The sequence below is a fragment of the Sebastes umbrosus genome, chromosome 24 (assembly GCF_015220745.1).
Source record: "Sebastes umbrosus isolate fSebUmb1 chromosome 24, fSebUmb1.pri, whole genome shotgun sequence".
Classification (NCBI taxonomy): domain Eukaryota; kingdom Metazoa; phylum Chordata; class Actinopteri; order Perciformes; family Sebastidae; genus Sebastes; species Sebastes umbrosus.
The window spans coordinates 6,604,290-6,628,541 of NC_051292.1; the positions used below are offsets into that span (position 1 = coordinate 6,604,290).

The window sequence follows — 24,252 nt, forward strand, 5'->3', positions numbered from 1 at the left end:
GGGTTTCTTAAATATTTCTTTAAAATACCAAACTCCAAATTTGAGTTGAAGTCTAGACGTGAGATTGGACATGTTCCAGAAAAAAACAACAGTCTAGGAATGAACTTTGGGTCAAAATATGACAAAGTTTAATAAGACAAAATCTTAAAAAAACAACCCCTAACTCACTTATCTGTCTTGCATACTAAAAAAATGAGGCTTTCCCACAAATTCAGACATTTTTCTTTAATTAAATGTGGCAACTAACAGCTCCACACCTGCTATAATACACCAAGAGATCCACACTTTGGGAAAACAACAACACAAACTCTTTTGCCACCGACGCAGTTCCGCCTGACGTACATGGTTTGGACCGACTCTTGAGTAAACTGAAGGAACAGCCGTTGAGCGGATCTCCAGAGACGCCTCTGAGGAGCGTTTGGAATAGCTTGAAGAACAGAATAAAATGTCCAACGAGTGATGTGACGCGAGCGCGCTGGCTCGGCCTCCTTCAGCTGAAGGATAAGCGTCTCTCTCGGCACATTCATCCAAACACTCACAAACTGTTGCTTTTGTGTGAATCTGCCATCATGGATGCGAGAGATCTATTAACAACTATTCTGGGACATTTTGAAGAAGTGTTTAACTCTGAGTTTCAGTTTATGAGTAAGCATTCCGAGACCAAGATGTTGGCCGGGGCATTACATTACATTAACTGTGCAAAGCCGGCAACTGTCCAACACCCCCAGGGGCCCCAAAAGTTCAACATTCATTGTGTGCCAATTGTTTTTTGGGTGATTAGATTTATTGAAAATTTGCACCACTAAAGTACATCATGAACTAAGGCAGCGTTTACATTTTTGCCTACTTTTGAGGCCGAACAAATGGTGAATTGTCTTTATTACACTTTGATTATTGTATGGATTAAACAAACAAGGTAAAACATGTTAACTTGTGAGCTTTAAAGGTGCTTATAGGGATGTTTTGTCACCTTTAGACCAAACCTCCGGGTCTGAAAAGTGAAGCCAATGCGGTAGTGCCTTAAACTTGCATTATTTCTAATAGCCAGCAGGGGGCGACTCCTCTGGTTGCAAAAATAAGTCTGATTGTATAGAAGTCTATGAGAAAATGAGCCTACTTCTCTCTTGATTTATTACCTCAGTAAACATTGTAAACATGAGTTTATGGTCTCAATCGCTAGTTTCAAGTCTTCTTCAATACAGCATGATGTTCATTTAGTAAATTATGGTCCCATTTAGAGTCAAATAGACCATAAAGCAGGGGATGCTTTAGGGCGTTGCTACCTTGTAATTGATACCACGGCGTTGTCTGTGTTTTTGTCTTACAACTTTAACTTTTCCAGGTGTGTTTTCAGTTCCTGAAAGTTAATTATAACCTTTTTGGTCACCTAAAAATGTCTTATTCAGCGTTGTACTTAGCTCCGCCCTCTTGTGTCACTTCTGGTTGCAAGCAACCAAGATGGCAACGGCCAAAATGCCGAACCCGATGCTTCAAAACGGTGTCAACAGTCTATGCTTTAGACAGAGCCAGGCTAGCTTTTTCCGCCCGTTGCCAGTGTTTGTGCTATGCTAAGGTAACCATCTGCTGGTTGGAACCTTGCAACAGACAAATATGAGAGTGGTGTTGAGCTTGGAGGTGCATATACCATGAATAGAAGTCAAGAGCTGGTGGGTAGGGGGTTACAGCAAGTCTCTGGGACCCCATAACAGTTTAATCCAACCAGTATGTTGACCCTCAGGACGTTAGGACAAACAATGATGTCTTCTTAGTGTGTGTTGAAGTTATTTGGTCTGGTCTTTCCTTGTGCACAGCTGAGATATATCAAACTGGAGATATGATTCAAAATATTCTGAAATGAGGTAAAGGTAAGGATGAATTACAGCTTAGTTGTCCATGTAAGGGCAAAACAATTGGGGGTGCTTTTACACAATTTATCTGATTATAGCCAACAGTTGACAGCAATCAGTCCCATATTGTGGACAGTGACTGATCCATGTACGCAGGGTGGTGATGGGCGAGCATCACATGCTTGCATGCAAATAAGAATCGCCAGCCCTTTGTCAAATCACGTTTTTTTATGCAAATCCATAAATGAAATCACTCCAGCGCCAGAGGCGAGGACATGTAGACAATATAGAAGTGCCTTTATTATTCTGGCTCCATGATAATCAGCTCCACGTGGCGATCATTTTCACTTGTTTCAGATGCAAATCAACTTGTTTCGTGATCAGGTGTTTCAGGACATCGGCGTCTGTGGAGATCTTAGAAATACATCTGAGGACTTTTATGAGGTTTACATATTTTCCCTCGACCTCTGGCCTTCCCCTCCTCGTCCTCCCTGGAGTTGTATCTCTTTCTCTGCCGCACCTTTTTTCTTTCTTCGCATTCTTCTGGTTGTGTTTTTTTGGTGCAGTCCATCTCCGCCCTTTACCCCATTTCACCCCATCTCGTCTGACAATTCTTTTATTTGCAGACCGTCAGTGTTAATCCGTCAGCGTTCAGGCCTCCTATGGGCTGCCGGACTCGTTTGAACCCTTAGAGCTGTAACAAACGAGCACAAGTGACATTGCTTGGACGTACCCTTCATCTGTGTTTATCACAGTGTGCGTATTTGGATTCTCAAGATTCTTCCAATATTCATTTTTTTTACAAGTATGCACGCATACGTTCAGTACGCGATTGTGCATTCAGACACTGCGTACTTCATGGTTCTGTAGCTGTATACACTGTCTATGAATGTGCGACCTCCTCAGCATGTAAGTCACCTGGCCTGAAGCGTATCAGACCTTTATCACAGTCAAACCGAGCAGCCTCAGTTCTTCTTGGTTCGGGGTGTAAATATTTAGTCTGCAGTATAAACACAGCGGCCTTCTAGGAATGCAATGTGCACGAATGACAGCAGCGCTTTTATCCTTCTGCTGATAATACGGGACGAGAGACAAAACTGTTGATTCATCCGAATATGCGAGTTATGTCGCTCCGATAAACCGTCACGTCTGAAGCAGAAATAATCCGTCTTCATCAGAGATATTTTTGAAACGATTGGAAAGAATCTGCAGTAAATTCTGACATAAAGAAATATCCTCGCTATCATTATTACTCCTGCTCCACACTAATACCTCAACATATGATACATATAAAGTAGCTTACATATGATTCAGTGTAATACTAGAGAGATTAGCATTATCTTTACAGCGATAAAATGTGAATTTGTAGCAGCTCTGGAGCTAAATGTTAGGGGATTCATAAATAAAGTGTGGCTAAGTCTGAAGTAAATTGGTAGATAATGGATGAAAAATAGATCTGAACTCTCAGGAACTACTTTACTGTTTCCACTGGAGAGGTGGACAGTGATAGACTCTTTACTGCTAAAATACATGGCCTTTATACCAAGTTAATGACATACTACATGGATGAATTACATGTTTATATAACTTAAAGTCTAAAGGTCTTTACACAATGGTGTACAATTGATTAATTAATCACGATTTATCACATGATTGTCCATAGTTAATGGCGATTAATCGCAAATTACACAATTTTAATCTGTTTTAAATTAACCTTAAAGGGAGATTTGTCAAACATTTAATACTCTTATCAGCATGGGAGTGGACAAATATGTTGCTTTATGAAATTTTATGTAAATAGTTATTATTGGAAATCACAAAACAATGACAAATATTGTCCAGAAACCCTCGTGGGTACCCATAGAACCCCATTTTCATTCACATATCTTGAGGTCTTGAGGCCAGTTTTTCCTCGCCAAAATTGTGTTACTTAACATCCTTCGCGACAAGCTAGTATGATACGGTTGGTACAGATGTATTCCTTAGGTTTTATAGTTTCATATGATACCAGTATATTCACTCTAGCTTTAAAACTGAGCCCGCTACAACCTAACAATATGTAATTTTTCTTTAAAAACTCTAAGTAATTTCCATAAACAGCTGGGCATTGTGGTATTTAGCAAATGTCACTAAAACTGGAGTTAGTAGCGCATTTGTTAGGGACTATTTCCAGCTGTGGATGAATACACATTTAGTGCTCCTGTGAGTATTTACAGCAGCAGGACGGTTTACGTGGGACTGACTCAAAATAACTAATGAACTTTTGGGTCTATGGCACAGGGGAATACGCTATGTCCGGCTTTGGCTGCACTTTACACGGGACTTATTGACAAAAAGACAAATACAGAACATCGAGAGCATTGCGCTTTAACAAGTTAGTTAACCTACCAGCCAACCTCCCAAAACACTTAATTTAAAATAGAGTTTCATGCACACTAACTTATGTTCTGAACTTCCCAGACAGTACTGTCATGTGGTTTAACGTGAGCTTCACCAGGCAGACTCGGTGTATGTTTGGGTGGAGGCATAGGAGGATGAGGAGAAGAATAAAGTAGTGGAAGAAAGTCAGGAGGTGGGGGTTGACAGATCCATCCCATCTCTTTTTTCTCTCGCTGGAATGCAGCTGGAATCCAAGCTCGACTCCCCTGTCGGGTCCACCCACACTCCCACCACCTCATATCAAGCTACACACACACACACACAAGCTGGGTTCGCTCCAGTTATTCCCTCTGTTAGGTCATTTAAGCGGTTGCCTGTTCTAACCTGTCCAGCTGATATGTAGCCTCATGCCTTTTGTCTTTTTATTTTAGTATTTTTTTCCGTCACACATATGCATGTTAAATGGAATTTGCTTAGAAAAAGTGCCTCGGGTTTTTCTAATACCTTATAAAAATGAATAATGACAGAGTAACATTTGCAACATGCACATGTGCGAGGTAATGTCTTAATGGTAAAGTACAAGAGAGGCTGAGTAATGAGGCCCACCTCCTGCAGGCCTGAACACATGTGTATTATGTCGGCTTATAGAGTCGGGCTGGATGTGGAGATGCAGTTACAGTTAGAATAAAAAAGTGCCCTTAGATTTTCTAGTTTATCATGCATTTCATATGATTCCTTTCAACAAATTGCACAGCATAGCTGATAATGATGCATATCTGATTCTCTGTTACTGTTTGACGCTGCAACCTGCCAGTTATCCATAGTTACATGGGCTTCGTCAGCTCAGCTTTATTTGAAAAGCTATTATATAAACTTTGAAATCACATTATGCTTGAGAAACAGGGTTTGAGGTCTTTGAGTTCTTCCACACTGTCCGTATGAATCGTGCCTAATTTCTTGGATTTCTCTACAAAGTTCAATACCGAGCCTTGATATTTAAAGCTAGGGTTGGTAATGTTGGGGAACTAGCAAGAGTAAGCTAGATTTTAGGGATGTCACGAGAACCGATACTTCGGTACCAAGTCGTGCCAAAATTCTGAAAATATGATGGTACCCATTTTTCTACAGTAACACAGGTAAGGTCAGGGCTAAAGACTAACGGTGTCTCGTCATTCAGAGGATGATAGAAAATGTGTTTGGGACACAGTAAACTCACTATCGACGCATCGAGGTGACGCACCCTATTTTCTAACTAGCATTAACTAGCTCTCGTCCTGCCGATTTATACACGGGAGGTGCCATTGATTTACAGTATGAGGCCTTCAGGCTCTAATCAGTAAAAATGAGCAATTGGCCTGAAGGGACGGTCTGTCACTGTTGCCAAGTCGGGCCTTCCTCCAAAGCCATTCCCCCCTTTTTTTTTTGTTAGAGCATTTGATTTATTGATTGCTGTCGGAAGGTAATGAGAATTTCAACAAATATAACAAAAACATGTTTTTGAAGAACATTACCAACCCTAGCTTTAAGATCTTTGTTGCACTCATATCAATATTCTCCACAGCCAGTAACACAGTGGTAAATAAAAAAAAGACGGACAGTAATGATCTTCAGATGATTTAGGCTTTTTTCCCATAAAACGTGACAAACTTTCCACATTTTGTAATGAGTTACAACGACATGTACTGACACTTACAGAGGTCGCACATTTTGCACAGAAATCACAGCTAAACATGTGCAGCGGAGTTACTCAAAAATGTAAATGTTCCCTGCAAGTGCCACTCTCAATCACCCCTATACATAACATTATGCAGCCATAATGTCAGGTAAGGTATGAGTGATGTTTAAGGTAGATGGCGTTCTGCGCCTCTCAGCATCTTTATTGCTATTTGCAGTTCTATTTATAATTTCAGTTCATGTCTGATATTTTTTTTTCCATTGCCGAGAACTTGCACTAACTGCGTCAGAGCCTTTGAACGTATAAACTATCTCCTAATGCTTACGCTCGAGAAAGATGCTTGCTTTGTTCTCACTCCTACGGCCAGGGTCGGCGCCGTGTTTACATCAGCCGAGTTGTTGCCGTGGCAACAGACAGCACCTCACGGCCACAAAGAGGAGAGTCTGCATGCAGAGTTAGATTCGGAAATCCTTGGAAAGTGATATGAAAACAAAGCGAGTGCAAGTTGCTTTATGCTACACAGAACCATCAGTTCATTTCAATGTGATCAGCTCGTATTCTCAGCCGCTCTCATATCTTTGATGAATACAGTAAGTCTTCTTCAATACAGCATAATGTTCATTTAGTAAATTATGGTCCCATTTAGAGCCAAATAGACCATAAAGCAGGGTGTGCTCTAGGGCGTGGCTACTTAAGATGGTGACGGCTAAAAACCAAGATGATGAAAACTAAAAACCAAGATGGCAATGGCCAAAATGCCTAACTCGATGCTTCAAAACGGCAGTCCACAAACCAGTGGATGACATCACGGTGACTACATCCACTTCTTATATACAGCCTATGCATATAGTATGCCAGCATCCTTCAATCCAACGTGGATTCCCAACTAAATCCTGTAAACAAACTCAATGAACCAAATCCAAACATCTATTTTGTTCTGTTATGATTGCCCAGCATATTGGCTTTTCAATAGTCTCCACTGTCAGCAGAAAAAGTGAAATGGAAAGATTTAATAACTCCAATAAAGCCAAAAGTCATGATGACATGCAGGTAAAAAAAAATACAAATCCAAGCACACACTGCTGCACACACACGCACGCCGTATGACTGCGGTAAGTCATTTCAGAACCTATTAAATCTCCATTAACACACAGCCTCCCTGCTAGCCCGAGCTAATCCAACCCAGGTGTGTGTGTTTGTGAGTGTTTTTTACCCCACCGCTGCCTCATTCTCTTTCTCTCTGTCTCTGTTTATATCCCCCCTTTTCATATCTCTGCTGCTCCAACAAAAAAAGTCTCCATTTCCCACGCTCTTCCTCAAACCTGGCAGCCCCACGACCGAGCATCCCTCCACCAATTAGGTCAAATTAAGTGTATCTCACATGCTAATTGACACCTGGGCTGCTACATTCGTCCGTTTCGCCCCTTTATGTTCATTTAAAGTGCGAAGGACAGAATGTGTTGTTCTATTCAGCTGTGTGCCTGAATCATGAGGATGTAAAATAGCAGGCTGTTCTCAGACACCGTTCGTAGCTATACCTGCAAAAAGTAATGCTCTGTAATTCATTTATTCGACTTGTGATGTTTAGGTTGTAGCGAGCTCAGTTTTAAAGCCAGAGTGAAGATACTGGCATCATATGAAACTAGAAAACTGAGGAATCCATTGGTACCAATCATGTCATACTAAGTTGTCAATAAGGAGGTCAAATAACGCTCCAAACTTACGCAAAATTTTGGCGAGGAAAAACGGTCATGGCCATGTTCAAAGGGGTCCCTTGACCTCTGACTTCAAGATATGTGAATGAAAATGGGTTCTATGGGTACCCACGAGTCTCCCCTTTACAGACATGCCCACTTTATGATAATCACATGCAGTTTGGGGCAAGTCATAGTCAAGTCAGCACACTGACACACTGACAGCTGTTGTTGTCTGTTGGGCTGCAGTTTGCCATGTTATGATTTGAGCATATTGTTTTATGCTAAATGCAGTACCTGTGAGGGTTTCTGGACAATATTTGTCATTGTTTTGTGTTGTTAATTGATTTCCAATAATAAATATATACATACATTTGCATAAAGCAGCATATCTGTCCACTAATACTTGACAAATCTCCCTTTAAGGTACATTTTGAACAGATAAGAAATGTGTGATTATATATTTTTATTGATTAACAGCCCTAGTAGAAACATGAATGATGCCTTTACCCTGGGAACAATAAAATCTTTCGTCACGGTGGCCATCGCCGCTCACGTCAAACACCCGCTTCTTCTTCTGTTTATTGCAAACAAACCGCTACTGCTGCTGCTGGAAATGTAAAACGCATCACTTCCAGCACCGGTGGAATTGTTCCAGGAAAGACCTACTCGCCGCCAGGTGTCCAGAAAGGTAAAACCCTTCCTGAGCTGGCAGATTTGCTCTTGTGTTATAGCAATCATCCACAGAGAGCGGCGAAACAGACGTGTATTTATTAGTAACATAAATAGCCTCTTAATTGCACGCCTAAACATTTTTTACTTGAAGTCAAACTTAAAAAAAGTCCAAAAAGGAGGCCAACGGTACTGTTTGTTTAATGTGGGAGACTACTAGTTCTCAAAAACTAATATCTTACGTAGCCACACACACACTTGTTCATGTTCTGGGAAGGTACTCTGCAGGAGAGAATATGATCTCTGCTTGGAAGTGACGCTGTTCCCTCAACTAAAGCAGTACAAACACACATTGTTATGTTTGCGAGTGTGTGTGTGCGTGGATATGTGGGTGTTGGTGACAGTACAAACAACTCCACTCCACTGGACATGTCTTATGAGAATACTTTGCCAGTGTGTAATAATAACAACACGCATTTACCGGCAGGTTTAATTGGTTATTGGTTGGAGGGAGGCTTATTTATAGGGGATTCTAAGCATGCATTGATTGTATAAGTGCTCATATTGTCAGCCTGTGAAACATCTTTTTAAAGCGAGCACATTTCAGGGGTAGGATTTGGGTTTTTTCCCTCCCTGTCCGATGCATTTTAAACAGTTTTATTTGGCCCCGACGCTGTGAAATACGCTCTGCCTGCAGCTGGTATCGGCTATTGTAATGTTTTCGTAAGATACTTATGACACGGAGAGGGCCGAGGAGACAGATGTGCGCAGCTGTGACGGGGCCGCAAACGCAGCCCACCCACATTTTTGCTGTGATTCATCATTGGTGTCCAGATACTGCTGAATATCCCAAACTCCTTTTGGAAAGCTGACTGGCGCCCTCTGGTGGCAAAAACAACTCCTTACATTTACTTTTAATCTGTATTTTCACATGCACTTTACTTAAATATCCACTGGATGACAGTATCAACAAGAACTGCAGTGGTGGAGGTCGATTTAGAACTGGTTTATAGCTGGTTCAGCCTCAATTTCAAGATTGAATTTCTACTTAATGGAAGCTTTTGCTTCAATATGTGTTGTTAATGGTGAGGTAAAATTTGTTTGTGAGATGTTTTACCCTTTCCCAGATCTTAATTTCAGATCTTAAAGGGGAACACCACCAAAATTGTGAATTTCAATAAGTTATTTCCATGTTCTAGGACAGTTCAATCGACATTTGTGAACATAAGCTACTCTCTCTCTATAAAGCCAGAAACCAGAGAAGTTAGTCCAGAGTTTCCACCAGTGTATTGCAAGCCAGGCGGGCTGCCAATCGATTCAAATATTTAATCACGATTAATCGTATAATTTTCCATAGTTAATCGTGATTAATTGCAAATTAATCACACATTTTTTATCTGTTCAAAATGTACCTTCAAAGGAGATTTGTCAAGTATTTAATACTCTTTTCAACATGGGAGTGTACAAATATGCTGCTTTATGCAAATGTATGTACATATGTATTATTGGAAATCAATTAACAACACAAAACAATGACAAATATTGTCCAGAAACCCTCACAGGTACTGCATTTAGCATAAAAAATATGCTCAAATCATATTGTGTGTCAGTGTGCTGACTTGACTATGACTTGCCCCAAACTGCATGTGATTATCATAAAGTGGGCATGTCTGTAAAGGGGAGACTCGTGGGTATCCATAGAACCCATTTTCATTCACATATCTTGAGGTCAGAGGTCAAGGGACCTCTTTGATAATGTCCATGACAGTTTTTCCTCGCCAAAATTTAGGAGAAAACCTCAGGAATCCATTGGTATCAACCAATCAATGTCTCAAAGAAGACAAAATAATGCTCCAAACGTACGCTTAATTTATGAATTTATAAATATATACATACATTTGCATAAAGCTAGCATATTTGCCCACTACCTGTTGATAAAAGTATTAAATAATTGACAAATCTCCCTTTAAGGTACATTTTGAACGGATAAAAAATATGCGATTAATCACGTTTAAATATTTAAATTTATATTAATGTTTATATATAATTTATTTGGCAAATGTGTTTCTTGTTTTTGTGTAATATAGAGGCAAAGATGTGTGATGGAAGGTGGCATGTATGAACAGTATAAATGTCCACTAGATGGCATTAAAACACTCTGACACTGACTCTCATTCAGCATTCCCATTATAATACCTTTCTGATTAGCTACTTAGAAGTGTTTTTCTCACATTGTTACCACCTCTAAGCAGAAGTTCCTCTGACTTGTTACTACACACTAAACACATCACATTTAAACCGGAGGTATACTGTATGCATAAACTGCACAATCCTCAACACACACACACACACACACCTGCAACCGATATGACTCTCCCTGCCTCTCCTCTGGAACTTGAGTGTTCCTCCGCTGAGCTATTTTTCTATTTATAGCCGCAGAGCTCCGGCTGTGTCTAAAATGCCTGCTGCCTCGTTCTGTTTCGCTCCCTCTGTGGAGCCGGGTGAGAGGTCCTCCAGCTTTAAATCACTTTGCTTTTCAGGGGGCGTGGAGTCATATTTATATGATAAAGGATTTGCTTTCATAAGTCTGTCATTTGTCTGATTCGATGCTAAACAGATGTTCAAGCGGCCGTGGATCCATTTAGAAAGTATAGAGTATCCGTGTCACTTGAGTATCTGACTTCACGTCTAATCCTTACACCCTACTGACCTCTTGACCCTTTAAAGAAACTTACAGCAGATGTCTGCAGCCAAAGTTTATGTTCTGCTTTGTTACAAATCAGTGTTGTTTTGGAAATAGTCCAGTTGGATTCAGTTTTGTTTGAGCCCAAGTTGTCTCCCAGCAGATAATGGTGACTCCTGGCAGCTAAGAGGAGCGAAGGGAGGAGATAAGACACTGGGAAGAAGATGTGTCTCACTGTGGGGAAATCAATGGAGATAGTTACACTTGGTTGATTGTGAAAGTCTGATGGATACCGTGTCCAGTTGTCTTCTTCGTTCTGTCTCCATTCCTCCTCCTCTCTCTTATAGAGAATCATTTTTACAACAGCAAAAGTTTGAAGCCATACCAGTTCAACATTCGGCTGTTAGTTACACTCCACAGTATGAATGTGTTGGAAGGAAGGAAGCTTACTCATGACTTTGCTAATGCCAAAGCTGACATTATACTTTCCGCGTCTGCGGAGCCAAAAGGGTTCAAGTTTTGTCATCTTCCCATAAACGAATTGGACGTGTGAACAAGCCTCATTTAGCATGTTCTCACTCCCAACTCGTCACACATGGACGCTTGGTCAGGACCCCTTGGCGTCCCTTTTTAACGCACTGGGTACCCCTTTGGCGTTATTATTCAATATGCACATGGTTAATGTTGTGAATTCAAACAAAACTACTTGGTTAGGTTTAGGAAAAGATCATGGTTTGGTTTGGATTAAAATAAGTATGTTGGTTATGTGTGTAAATTCAGTATGTTACGTACTTAACTTAAGTTAAATAAGTTAAGTATGTGACACAAGTTAAGTGTGTTACGTATGTTCTGTACGTGTAAGTTAAATAAGTTACTTGTATGATGTCAGTTAAGTATGTTGCAGACGTGACGCAGGTTAAGTACATTACATACGTGTAAGTTAAATATGTTACGTATGTTATGTGACATATGTTAAGCATGTTACATTATGTGTAAGTTGTGTAATGAAGACGTAAGTTAAGTGCGTTAAATACGTTAAGTAGTTACGTACCTGACGCAAGTCAAGTTTGTTTCATACGTGACATACATGAGTTAAGTATGTTACGTTCGTGTAAGTTGATGATGGCAATTTTCCTAACTTTCTTGTGTTTTATAGTCTAAACGATCCACTTGGCAACCTAAATACATGATTAGATATCTTATGTGCAATGTTGACATTGAAAGAAGCTCATGTTGGCTGAAAATGGAACAGATTCATTGTTTGGAGAGCTCGAACATGCTCAAGTTTAATGATTTGTATTGTCTACAAGTGGAACTTTGGCCTAAGAGGTCATCAAAAGCATTAAGATTCATCCTCTGGCTAGTTTTTGAGATGGAAATTGAGTTTAGTTCAGTGGAAACTACATAAACAGTCGCCTATAAAAAGGGAGATTTACGCAGCGGTTTGAAAGATGACACTGATTTAGCTCAGCTCCTCAGGCAGGTCAGTTCAAAGGAGCCTCCGTATCAGAGAACAAATTGCGGCATGCTTTCAGTTTGGAAGGGCGAAGCTGGACCTGTCCAACAAAACTCAGGCTGCGATCCCAGTTCGGTTTGTGTTTCCTCGAATGTCAAATCAAGCTAGGTGTGATCTCATGGTTTTGCTGCATTTAGCATAAACTAGAGATTAGAAAGAAAGTGGGTTTGGAGAAAGACAGGAGAAAGATTCTGTGAAGGGGTGGGTGAAGAGGAGAGGAGAGGAAGTCGGGAGGTCACTCAGTCAGTAGCAGCCCCTCTTTCTTTCAGTAGGAGCCTCGGGGCCTCGGCGTGAAGCTCTGACCTGGAATTCCAAATAAATAATTCCCTAAACCTCCCCGCTGAAGGAGACTCACACACACACACACACAAACTGGGCAAAAGCACAATTACCCCAAAACCACGGCTTATTTAAACTAGTTCTCCAAGTATTTGAGGGTATATTTGATCAGCAGACACTTCAGCGAGGTAAAAATCTCACACACATGCACAAACGAAACACTCGCAGGTATTAATTGCCAAAGCTTAGCTCTCAGAGTAGCCTAAATCCTGCATGTGTGAGCAGTTAATCCTCACTAAATACGGCGTGAAACTGTTTTATTCTGTAATAAATGGGAGTTATGACACCGAGGTCGGCGGTATATACAAGTAATTAAGGGAGACTTAGTAGAACAACGGAAGCAACACAGAAAGTTAACAGTGCATCTGCGAGGGCTGTAAGCAAGACGTCCTAAGCCGTACACAGACCGACAAAAAGCATAGCTTGATAAAATCAAGAACAACATTTTATTGGATTTTATTCCTTTGGGCTCATTTTTCAGCAACGGGACCGGATATGAACATGCAGTGTCCTCTTTGATTGCTGCACGCATGCACACTATCGCCGAAACGCAGACCTAAAGTACAATATATCCATCACCCTGAGCAAAATGTCAGCACAGGAAAACTCCCTAGATTGGTATCATTCAGGAGATCAGCAGAACAAATTAAATGGATAATGTAGAACATTATAATGTTGTTCACATGCAGGTCAACTGGGGTGATTTGAGGCACGATAGTGCCCATAATTTGCACAGTTAAAGGATAATTCTTGCTCATTAAAACTTCTTATTTTTGTATTTTTGGCCATCATTTCTATTGATTATGACAACATTGTGCTCGCCAAAGTGATGCAATTTGCTAAAAACATATTAGCTTGGACGCTAATGTTCACACAGTTTATTCAGAAGACGTATTTGTACCATCGACTCCTGTCTCATGAATGTCAACAAAACATTCCTCTTTTGTGGAGCAGTTAAAACTAGGGTTGGTAATGTTCTTCAAAAACATTTTTTTGTTATATTTGTTGAAATTATCTTTACATCCCGACAGCAATCAATAAATCAAATGGTCTGACAAAAGAAAAAGACAGGAGAAAGACAAAGACAGCTGTGCGTACTAACAATAGTTCGTTGTTTACATTCCTTTTTATATATGTTTACGTTCTTCATGATAATTTTGGGGGAGTGGCTTTAAATTTTGGGGGCGTGGCTTTGGAGGGAGGCCTAAAGGGACGGACTGTCGGTGTTGCCGACTTGGTGACTTTCTCACTAGATTTAGCAAATTTTGGAGCTAGTGCTGCTAGCTACTTTCCTTGGAAAAGAGTTGGCAACACTGGGCTGGGTGAGCTGTTTGTTAGAGCACCTGAAAAAGACAATATCAAGCCACAGGATGGAAGTAAATGCATGGATTCAAGAAGTGTAACAATGTGCCAAAAAGCACATTTCCATTGCTTATCTCATTATGATAAAAAAAAAATAAGCTGTTGCTACTTTTCTTATGGCTCGTTTCTTGCAAAATACATGGGAGGGAATTTACAACCAAAAAAAAACCTTAAAATAATCCTGGAGTCACTAAATATACTCTATCTTCCTGTTACTGTTCCAAGATTAGACAAAGAGCGATTGTGTTGGAGATGTTGTGAAACGCTTTAACCCAGTGTGAGTATCATATCACCAGAGTTTACACTGATTGAGACAAATGCATAAATGGGGAAGTTGTAAATTTAACAAAGCGTGGCAGATGTGAGAATCTTATCCATGCTCTCCCTCTGGCCCATGACAGACCACATTAGAGAGGACATTAGTGGACACTGGGGTCACTGTAATGCACACACACAGAAACACAAGGCGATGGCCATTTTTGCCCTCAAGACTGAAACGTGTACAATTAGATCATCCACCCACTGCCTTCGGATGCTCTCCCACACACATTCATGCACACTACCAGTAACCGGACACCGCTGCTTTCTCACTGGAGGAGAGGCTTTAATCCGCACCAGACAGAGAGATTCTGGCTGCGGAAATTAATGTTTACTTTTCAGCCGTCTCTATTTCAAACTGCTCTCGTTTTCCTTCATTGTTGAGAAAACATCCCAAAGGAGATGTGAGATTGCAAAAACCAAAACACTGCCAAACAAACCCCGCTGTTTCATATGGTTCTTTTCAAGGGAATATCATGCAAACTTGTCAAAAAAATTGCCCCATGAGGTATCGTGTTTCTGTGCACAAATGAGAAGAAGCTTAAAATATTTTTTCACACACATTATTACAGTATGGTGGGGTCTCTAGTGCTCGTTACATGTCATTGGAAGCAAATGTTGATGTCATATCCTATTGGCCTCTAAACTGTGTTTCATACTGTGTGCTCTGCTGTGTTAGTTTGCCTGATTACTTTATGGCACAAAGGGAAATTGCTTTACAGCACAAAACAAGAAAAGGGCGCTCAGAACAAACAAATTCAAAGGCCTTTAGAGAAATCTTTGATTCGTGAAATGCCAATATAAAATGTGTCCTCTTTACGAAACCTACAAACTTTGTTTTGTATGAAGTGAATTCATACCAAAGGTGGGACCAAGTCATTGTTTTGCAAATCAGAAGTCTCAAGTCCTAAACTTTGAGCTTTGTGTCCTAAACAAGTCATAAAGCCCTCTTCACCAAGTGTAACGCAATTTGCGTCTCTGTCTGTAATTTCGACCCACACTTTTTGCATACCGCAATTAATTTTTTGTTGACAACCGCGTAGTATTACGTGAGGAAAATCATATTTGGTATAATTTTTTTCCAACTGGCACTCAGTAACGTAAAGTTAGTTCTTCATGGTACTCTCATGCAACTTGAATGGATGCTGTCGGATTGGTTCAAACAAAGATGATCTGGGCTTTAAGCGTCGCAACGCTGGGGATGAGAATACTGTAGCGTTGAAGTTAGTTGATTTGTGGCGCACTTTTTAAATAACATGCTTTTTTTTCTGGGCTTCGGGGGAAGGTATCAAGTATTTTCAAGTCAAAAGGCTCAAGTCCAAGTGAAGTCACGAGTCATTGGTGTCCAAGTCGAGTCCGAGTCGAGTCTAAAGTCATCAAATGTGTGACAAATTTGTCCAACACAGGCTTCAATCTAGGGACCGCTGGTCGTGTCCCGGAAATTTCACTTTCACGTTACAATCAACTGTTCGTTCATGTCCCGTGTTCACAAAGTTAATTGTCATTTTCACTGTACAAACGTAGTAGTTTTAATCCCGACCCTGTAGTTTTTTCCTAAACCTAACTAAGTGGTTTTGTTGCCTAAACCCAAGAAGTGTAATTGGTCAGCTTGGGCTGCTTGTATATTCTCCTATAATGGAACTTTATAATGAACTTTAAATCAAATCCTACACAATAGGTATCTACAGCAAGGCTGCTGTAACCACTGCAATAACCCCTTTTAAAGTAGGAATCCAGCTTAACACTGTAGTGAGATAGAGTCCACCAACTGTGTCTTCTGGTGTCTCGTTTGTTTAGTGTATTCATACCAAGCAACCTCAACTTCTTAGAAACCTTGAGTCATTCACCTTTAGCTTCCCATCCTGTTTACAACGGAGAATTGCATTTGCAAAAATAAAAGGGAATTTGCACTACATTCACTTCAGACGTAACTACTTCAGCAGAAAGAGCTTATGTGATATTCCTCTGTGTCTGTATGACTCAGGTTGTTTCTGTTACCCCCCCTTGAAAACAGAAATCAGTCTGGTCTGTCAGTAGGTTGTGCATGTTAACAGCCAGGCTCATTAAACTTAATAAGCACCATAATCAAACTATAGCCCATGCAGACCCACATTCATAAATCCAGAGCGCCTCCCAGGAGAGGAGCTGGACGAGAACATGCTGCAGAGGTCATCTGTACCACAACTGGGGATGTTTAGCAGCAAGAAACCACAAGTTCAATGGTGTTTTGGATCTTTAAATCCTATAAAGACAAGAATAGAGGTGCTTTGACTCCCGGCAGATCAGACTATGACTTTAAGACGACAGGGAACAGATCCAAATCAGAAACTACCGCTGTAAGCCAAGAAAGCCAACCTGTACTCCATCACAGATTCAGTGTTTTGACTAAAGCTGTTGCAACAGTGCAAGGACATCCTACTCCTCGATCTACAACACGGTCCACTCGTTCAGCACAATACCGTATCTCTAGATTTGCGAGAAAATCTTTAGCTGAGTCGTCCAATGTGTGAATTTGTTTTTTAGTGTGTGTTTTTGGTGCGAGCATTCCAAGATGTCAAACCATCAAGGTCTCGTTCCTCCAACGCAGCCTCCTCACTTTGAGGGAACTTAGGGAGGAAATTAGGGAGGAAAGGCAAAATGGATAGCTGTTAGGTTCACAAGTTCAAGCCTCTCCGTTTCCTAAAGCAAGATAAAATATACTGAAACATATCCAGATTTCTTTGGTATTTGTGATGAACTAATAACAGCCTTTATATGGAGAAGAGCTGAAATGATTAATTGATTAGTCTATTGGCAGGAAATTAAACAGTTTTTCAATCAACTTTTTTCAAAATTTGAATAATCAGTTAATCGGTTAAAGTTATTCCCAAGTGAAATTGGCAAAAATTCTTCACAAATGCAGTTTTTAAAAACTATTTCTGATATTTTATGAACAAATGATTCATCATTTAATCAAGAAAATGATCAGCAGATTAATTGGTAATGACAAACAATCGGTAGTTGTAGCCAAAGAGAGGACATTTCAAAATAAAGTTACAGCAAACAATGACGAGAATGTCAGAAAATAAACAAACAAAGATGGACAAAAGCAAGGGAAACAAAACTAAGCAAGAGTATTGAGATTTAAAGGAATGCTCCACCAACATTTGACTGTTTGGTACATATAGATGGAGACAGGCTTTTCTATGAAATTGCCATCCTTCATGAGTGTCTGACAGCAAAGGCACGATGACCCTTTAGTCCTCAGTCTAGACCTCAGTACTGCCAAAGGGCAGAATCTCACAAAATGCTAAGTCTCTCCTCCTAACTAACTGATGAGAGGCTTTGCTGCTGCATTTCTTCCCGATGCTCAGACCGTGTGTCACTGTTGTTATTCAATGTGGGACACACAACCGTTGGCAGGGAGCCATGACCCGTGTCAACGCCTCGGCTCATATGGTTCGTAGCATAAGCAACGGCCAACATGTGCAGATCATACTGACACAAAACATGGGGGCTGAATCGTGATTTCTGATAAATGAAACACAATACCAGACGCTTGAAAGAATGCTTTTATAGGACGAGTAAGCTTGGAGCACAGATGTTATTTTAATTAGATATTTCACATACCGTGTGGGGGATTACATCAAAATATATCACATTAATGTTGAGTAGGAAATTTGACCCAATAGCCAACAAACTGTCTCCAACTGGAGAATGTAGTAAATGTTAAAGGAAATATTCCACTCTTTGTTCACCAGTTGGCTTTTACTGGAAGTGTAAATTAATTTAGTTCAGCATCTCCCTCATTTTTGACCTCATGGTGGCGCTAGAGGAAAAGTCAGAGGATCACCAAAGTCATTTGGGTTCATCCTCTGGGCACAATGAATGGCTGCACCAAATTTTGCACCAATACATCCAGTAGATGTTGAGATATTTGAGTCTGGGCCAAAGTGGTGGACTGATTGACCGACCGCCATTGTTATATAGAGCTGTGGCGCTAGCATGGCTAAAACAACATATTTAGTGACCTAACAAAAGCAAACAAATCGACCATGTGTCTTTCTCTACCTCTTCTCTGAGCTCTGAGTACTCTGACATAGATCAGCAGTGGTGCGTAAACATAAATCAACACGGCGGCATCTAGAGAATTTGAAGAATGACAACAACATGTCAGCAACTGTCAGTCTAAGTGTTTGTATTCCAAATGAAGACACCGCTCTCATAGTGACACTTCAATAAACACTCAAATTATGTCTTTCCTCCCCACTTCACATGCTTTTACGAGAGTGATTCCAACATTTTTTGCTGCTCTGAAAGCAGCCAAATGAGCCATTATCTGAAATAAAATTAATCTGTCGTAAGAAATAGAAAATCCCAAATGTTAATCTTCCAAATTCTCAGCTGTCATGACCATGGTTAAGGCACAAAGTCAATAGAAAAGTGGGATTGGCCTTGTGCAAACACAGAAATAACCACCTACTGTTTCAACGTGGGTGTCATTAAACCAATCAAAACAGATAAAGTTCGGGATCAACAGTTCTTGCGCTCTAATAGCAGCTCTTTAGTCTTCACGACTAACATTATCTTACTTGATGAGATTACTCGAGAGGCCAGAGCAAGCACACACGTTTTTTTTTTCCTTTCCCTCACTTTTCATCTGACTCAACTATGTGTTAGTAGCAGTGGCAGTCTCAGGCTATCAGAGAGACAGGGGCGGAAACAATAAAAAGGGCACCAGCACGCAGAAAGTTTTCTAGCATGTGGCACTGCATCATGTTTTCTTAATTTTAATGGCACCCAAGAGGGCCCTTCAACACGCTTTCTCAATTTATGGGCACCCATTAGTGCACTGCATCTCTTTTTCTCCACTTGAAGGGCACCCTAGGGGGCACTTTGCATGTTTTATCTACTGTAGGGGCATCCAAGAGGACATTTCATCATCTTTTCTCTACTGGAAGGGTACCCTGAGGGCCCTTTATCAAATTTTATACACTGGAAGGGCACCCATAGACAGCACTTTATCATATTTTCTCTACTGGAAAGGCACACTAGGAGTCACTTTATCACGTTTTCTCTACTCGAAGGGCACTTTATCACGCTTTCTCTCCTGGAAGGGCACCCTAGAGGGCACTTCACCATGTTTTCTCTACTGGAAGGGCACCCTAGAAGGCACTTTATCACATTTTCTTTACTCAAAGGGCACTCTATCACATTTTCTCCACTGGAAGGACACCCTAGAGGGCAGTTTATCACATTTTCTCCACTGGAACGACACCCTAGAGGGCAGTTTATCACATTTTCTCCACTGGAAGGACACCCTAGAGGGCAGTTTATCACATTTTCTCCACTGGAAGGGCACCCTAGAAGGCATTTCATCATGTTTTCTCTATTGGAAGGACACCCTAGAAGGCACTTTATCACGTTTTCTTTACTCAAAGGGCACTTTATCATGCTTTCTCTCCTGGAAGGGCACCCTATAGGGCACTTTATCACGTTTTCTCTACTCAAATGGCACTTTATCACATTTTCTCCACTGGAAGGGCACCCTAGAGTGCACTTCATCATGTTTTCTCAACTGGGCGGGCACTGTAGAGGGCATTATTTCTCTACTGGAAGGGCACCTAGAGGGCACTTTATCATGTTTTATCTGCCATAGGGGCATCCAAGAGGGCACTTTATCATGTTTTATCCAAGAGGGCACTTTTGCTGTGTTTCTTTCGAACATTGGGGCACCAAGGGATGTCGGTCGCCTCTGACCTCGCCGAACCACCGCTAAATTCCTCCATCATCAATCATTTAGTAGCAATAGTTGTAGTGTTTTTAACAGTTCGAGATCTCATTTTGGAATGATTTTCCTCACTTAGCCCCTCTTCTAAAGCATTAGGGTAAGTGGGCTCTAAAAATAGACTGCACAATGTCAACATTGTGGCGCCCCATAAACAACCAGGATTAAATTAGCCGACCACTGTTTCCTCTCCGAGCACTTGTGCGTCTGTGTAAGCATATAACATGAATATGGTGTTGGCAGAGAGGCTGCTTAGTGTATGTTTCACACGCTAAACTCACAAATTCCAGTGTGTTCCTGTAAAAACCTCCACTGTTTTTATACGCATGCTATTTTGCAAAAACGTGTTGACACGACGCCCAACTCTCGAGTCAATCGCTCCACAAGATGAACCACTTTCAGTCACTGACCCTCCTGCTGTGATAACACAGAGGGTATTTTCTGAAGATTTCTCTTTTTTGCGTCATTGTTCTTTCAACATCAACCTGACCGTGGAAAAATAGCTATTAAGCAATCATGGCCAATATAACTGTCAGACGCTGCTTTTTGTGTAAACCATTACATCTCCACTCTGTCTCTGTCTCTCCCTTCCACTCTTTCTCTCTCTCTGTCTGCCTCTCTGTCCGTGTCTCCCTCCTTAAAAAGGCATAGACTTATCTGCACAGGTTGCCCCACACACACACACACACACACACTCACACACTCAGTGGTACACATGCAAATTATTTAAAGTGGGATTCCAACCAAAGCAAACGTTGGACATAGATTGTGATTCATGACCTTGCACCTACACATAAACCTGTCTTTCTACATTGATAAAATTCAGACATTGACTACGTTACATGCACAAAATATTCCATAATATTTTTTTTTTTTCAAGAAGGTGGTTTAAGGAATGTAAGGAGGAGGCATGGCTGCATGTAAATGGAAATGTTAATGCAATATATAATTTAATTAGCCATGTAAATAGCTTAGTAGGAATATTGAATATTGTCTTTTTTGGAATAAGGGCAAAAACTGGAGTATTTTGTGCCCGTAAACGTAGACACTGTATTTAGTCGTCTCTCGCTGCTTTATCCTTTGTTCGGTGAAATTGGGACCCTTAATATATTCTGGTAATAGTTCAAAACAATTTTAAAAGCTGCTTATTTAAGTCTCATTTTGAAATGAAAAAATGGTTCGCCATGTTTCTACAGTAGCCCAGAACGGACAAGATAGGGACTAGATAGGGACATTTGCGTTTTCACATTTTTGGCGTCGGCCTACACGCTTGGCACACGGGAGAAGTTTCAGTTGGTTGCAATCTGCAACCTCACCACTAGATGCTAGATGCTACACACTGCACCTTTAAGTGTCAATTGCAACATGGAGAAACACACCCCCAGTGGGTCGCAAAGTGTAAACTGGAAGTGAGACAGAATCAAATAGTTTTGTAACTGGGATGGAACGCTTGCTCCTCTACTACCCCCCCGATTTGGACCAAACTCCCACTGATAACCTTTCAAATCTTTCGTTATCGACAGAGCCATGGGAAAACATCACGTAAATCTCATCTTTTCCTTAGTTCAAGATATCTGAGTTCAGTTTGCATTTGAAAAAAAAAAAAAAGCGCATTGCAACTAAATCTAAAATCTGCCACATTCCCAACACAAAGTCTTTGTTTACACTTCATTCCAGGATTTCACTTCACACCAAACAGTGCATGAAACCTCCCAGCAGACCAGCAACACTTCTTGGAGCTCGGTATTTTTACAAACACTCCGAGGTGCAATAACTTCATGGTCCAGCTTGTGTTAATGACTCCAAACCGATGGCCTCATGTTATCCTCGGCAGGGGGGGGGAGGCGGCATGGAAAACAGAGCTGCAGCGGTGGGAAACTCTGCTGAGTGAGAGCTCCTCGACATGTCAGAGAGGAGGAAGAGAGGGAGGAGAGGAGAGCGTGGATGCGTGCCTGTGTGAAGCTGGAGCTGCTCTTTGTAATAGGAAATGATGGGAGAGCTGTTTGAGGGCCGCATGGTTCTGACCCTGTGACCACTCGCAGTCGTGAGAACCGAGTCCCGGGCCATGTGGCCTTAAGTCCCTCGCATCACACACTGCCGCCGCTGCACGTACACACTCGGCGTGGAAAGACAAGCACGACACGTATCGACCGAGGTCACACAAGAAGCAGGGAAATGATCAAACCTTCTCACCAGTGCATGTGGCCTCGTGCCAAACTAAGTCGCCCAAGTATGTTTTGGTAAGGATTTCATACGCTGCCTTCCGCTTATTTCACACTCAATTTGAAGCCTATATGAAGACAAAAGCCCAATGGCGACAACAGTGGGAGGGGATAAAAGGGATTTTTGAGGGAAAAACTTTTGTTGGATTTATATAATCCTTTCTTCAGCTTTCTCATACTTTTGTGTAAGATGTTATTCTCACAATGGCTGAAAACACAGGGAAACAAGACTGAGTTTATGTCTGGACCGTGTACGGTCAGTCTGTGGATTTGTGGCTAAAATTGTTACACAAATAGTCACTGGTCATGTCTATAATGTTAAATCCAGCGGTACATGTCCACTCCGGTAAGGACGTACCCTCTTGTTGAATGCACCTGATTGGTCCCTAGTTTTCAAACAGGAAACAACACGGCGACCTGCTCGTAAACATTCTGTTATTCCGTCTAAAAACAATCCACCAAAATCTACAACTGAAACGCGAGAAATAGGCGATGCCACTGCTGAATCTTGTTTCATTTTAGAATTAGATCGCCTTGTTTGACAGCTTGGTCCAAGTTTCGTGAGCCAGACGCGTAAAGCACTGTTCCCGCCTTTTCATTTTTTTGAAAGAGCAATGGCCAATGAGGAAACACTCGGCTGACCAATCGTATAACTTCATCACTCAGTCCAGCCAAAAATCCAGGTAGAAGAAGTGAAGCCCCCTTCCTCCCCAGTTAATTACCCACGTGCCCTTGGGCAAGACACACCACTCGTAGTGGTTTGATACTGGACGGCTTCCAGGTGCAGATGTCAACGCGAGGTCAACACTTCCCTCTTCAAAACCCCATAAATCTTCCACCATCTTCACACACACACCTCCAGTCATGCTGTCTGATTCAGAACACAGTGGAATTCCAGCTCTGGGTCCAAGAATAAAACATTTTTTTCAGAGTGCTGAAAAGAGGTTTTCAGCAGATGTGTCTTCTGGCATGCAGGAAGATTTGCACTGCTTCTGGTAGAAATAATAATCAGTGTGCAGAAGTCTGCTGATTGCTTTTTTCTAATTGTTCCAGGGAGCTGTCATAAAGAGTTGCATGGTGTATAGCTCAAATCAAGGGAGCACTTTAAAGGGACTGTTTGTATCTTTTTACACGTATAAATCTACCGGGTCGGTGTCCCATGCGCGCTCGCATATACGCGCTCGCGTGTGGCTACGCTGTTCAGACCGCATTTCTGAAAGTTACAAACAGTCCCTTTAAGGAATGAGCAACTGCAGACACAGAAAGGCCAAACTTGTTGCTTAACAGATCAGTGTAGGACTATACTGGCAGAGCTTTTTAGATAGCTGGTAGAGCAGGGTACTAGTGAATGCACAAATATTCACCATATGGTGTTGAATTACTTTGAAAGTGTACGAAATAGCAACAGGCTGGTTTGTGTGTGCACACGCTACAACGTATCCTCACACAACGGTTCATATCATATTTTATGAAAAGTTATTGGGTTAAAATAACACAGGAAGCAGCGTAACTTCAGTATGGAAGTTACATAACAAAAATTACTTAGGTTTAGGAAAAGATCGTGGTTTGGGTTAAAATAGCATCGAAAGTTGCATAACTTAAGTACGGAGGTTACGTGACAAAAACTACTTAATTAGGTTTAAGAAAAGATCGTTGTTTGGGTTAAAATGGCTCCAGAAGTGGCATAACTTAAGTACGGAAGTTATGTGATAAAAAAAAACTTAGTTAGGTTTAGGAAAAGATTGTGGATTGAGTTAAAATAACATTGGAAGTGGTGT

General features: G+C 41.1%; 1 protein-coding gene across 2 annotated transcripts in view; it reads right to left on the minus strand.

Annotated features, from left to right (window-relative positions):
* Positions 1 to 24,252, minus strand: part of LOC119483912 (rho GTPase-activating protein 6-like) — a 77,017-nt gene that overhangs the window by 51,918 nt on the left and 847 nt on the right. The window lies entirely within an intron of this gene.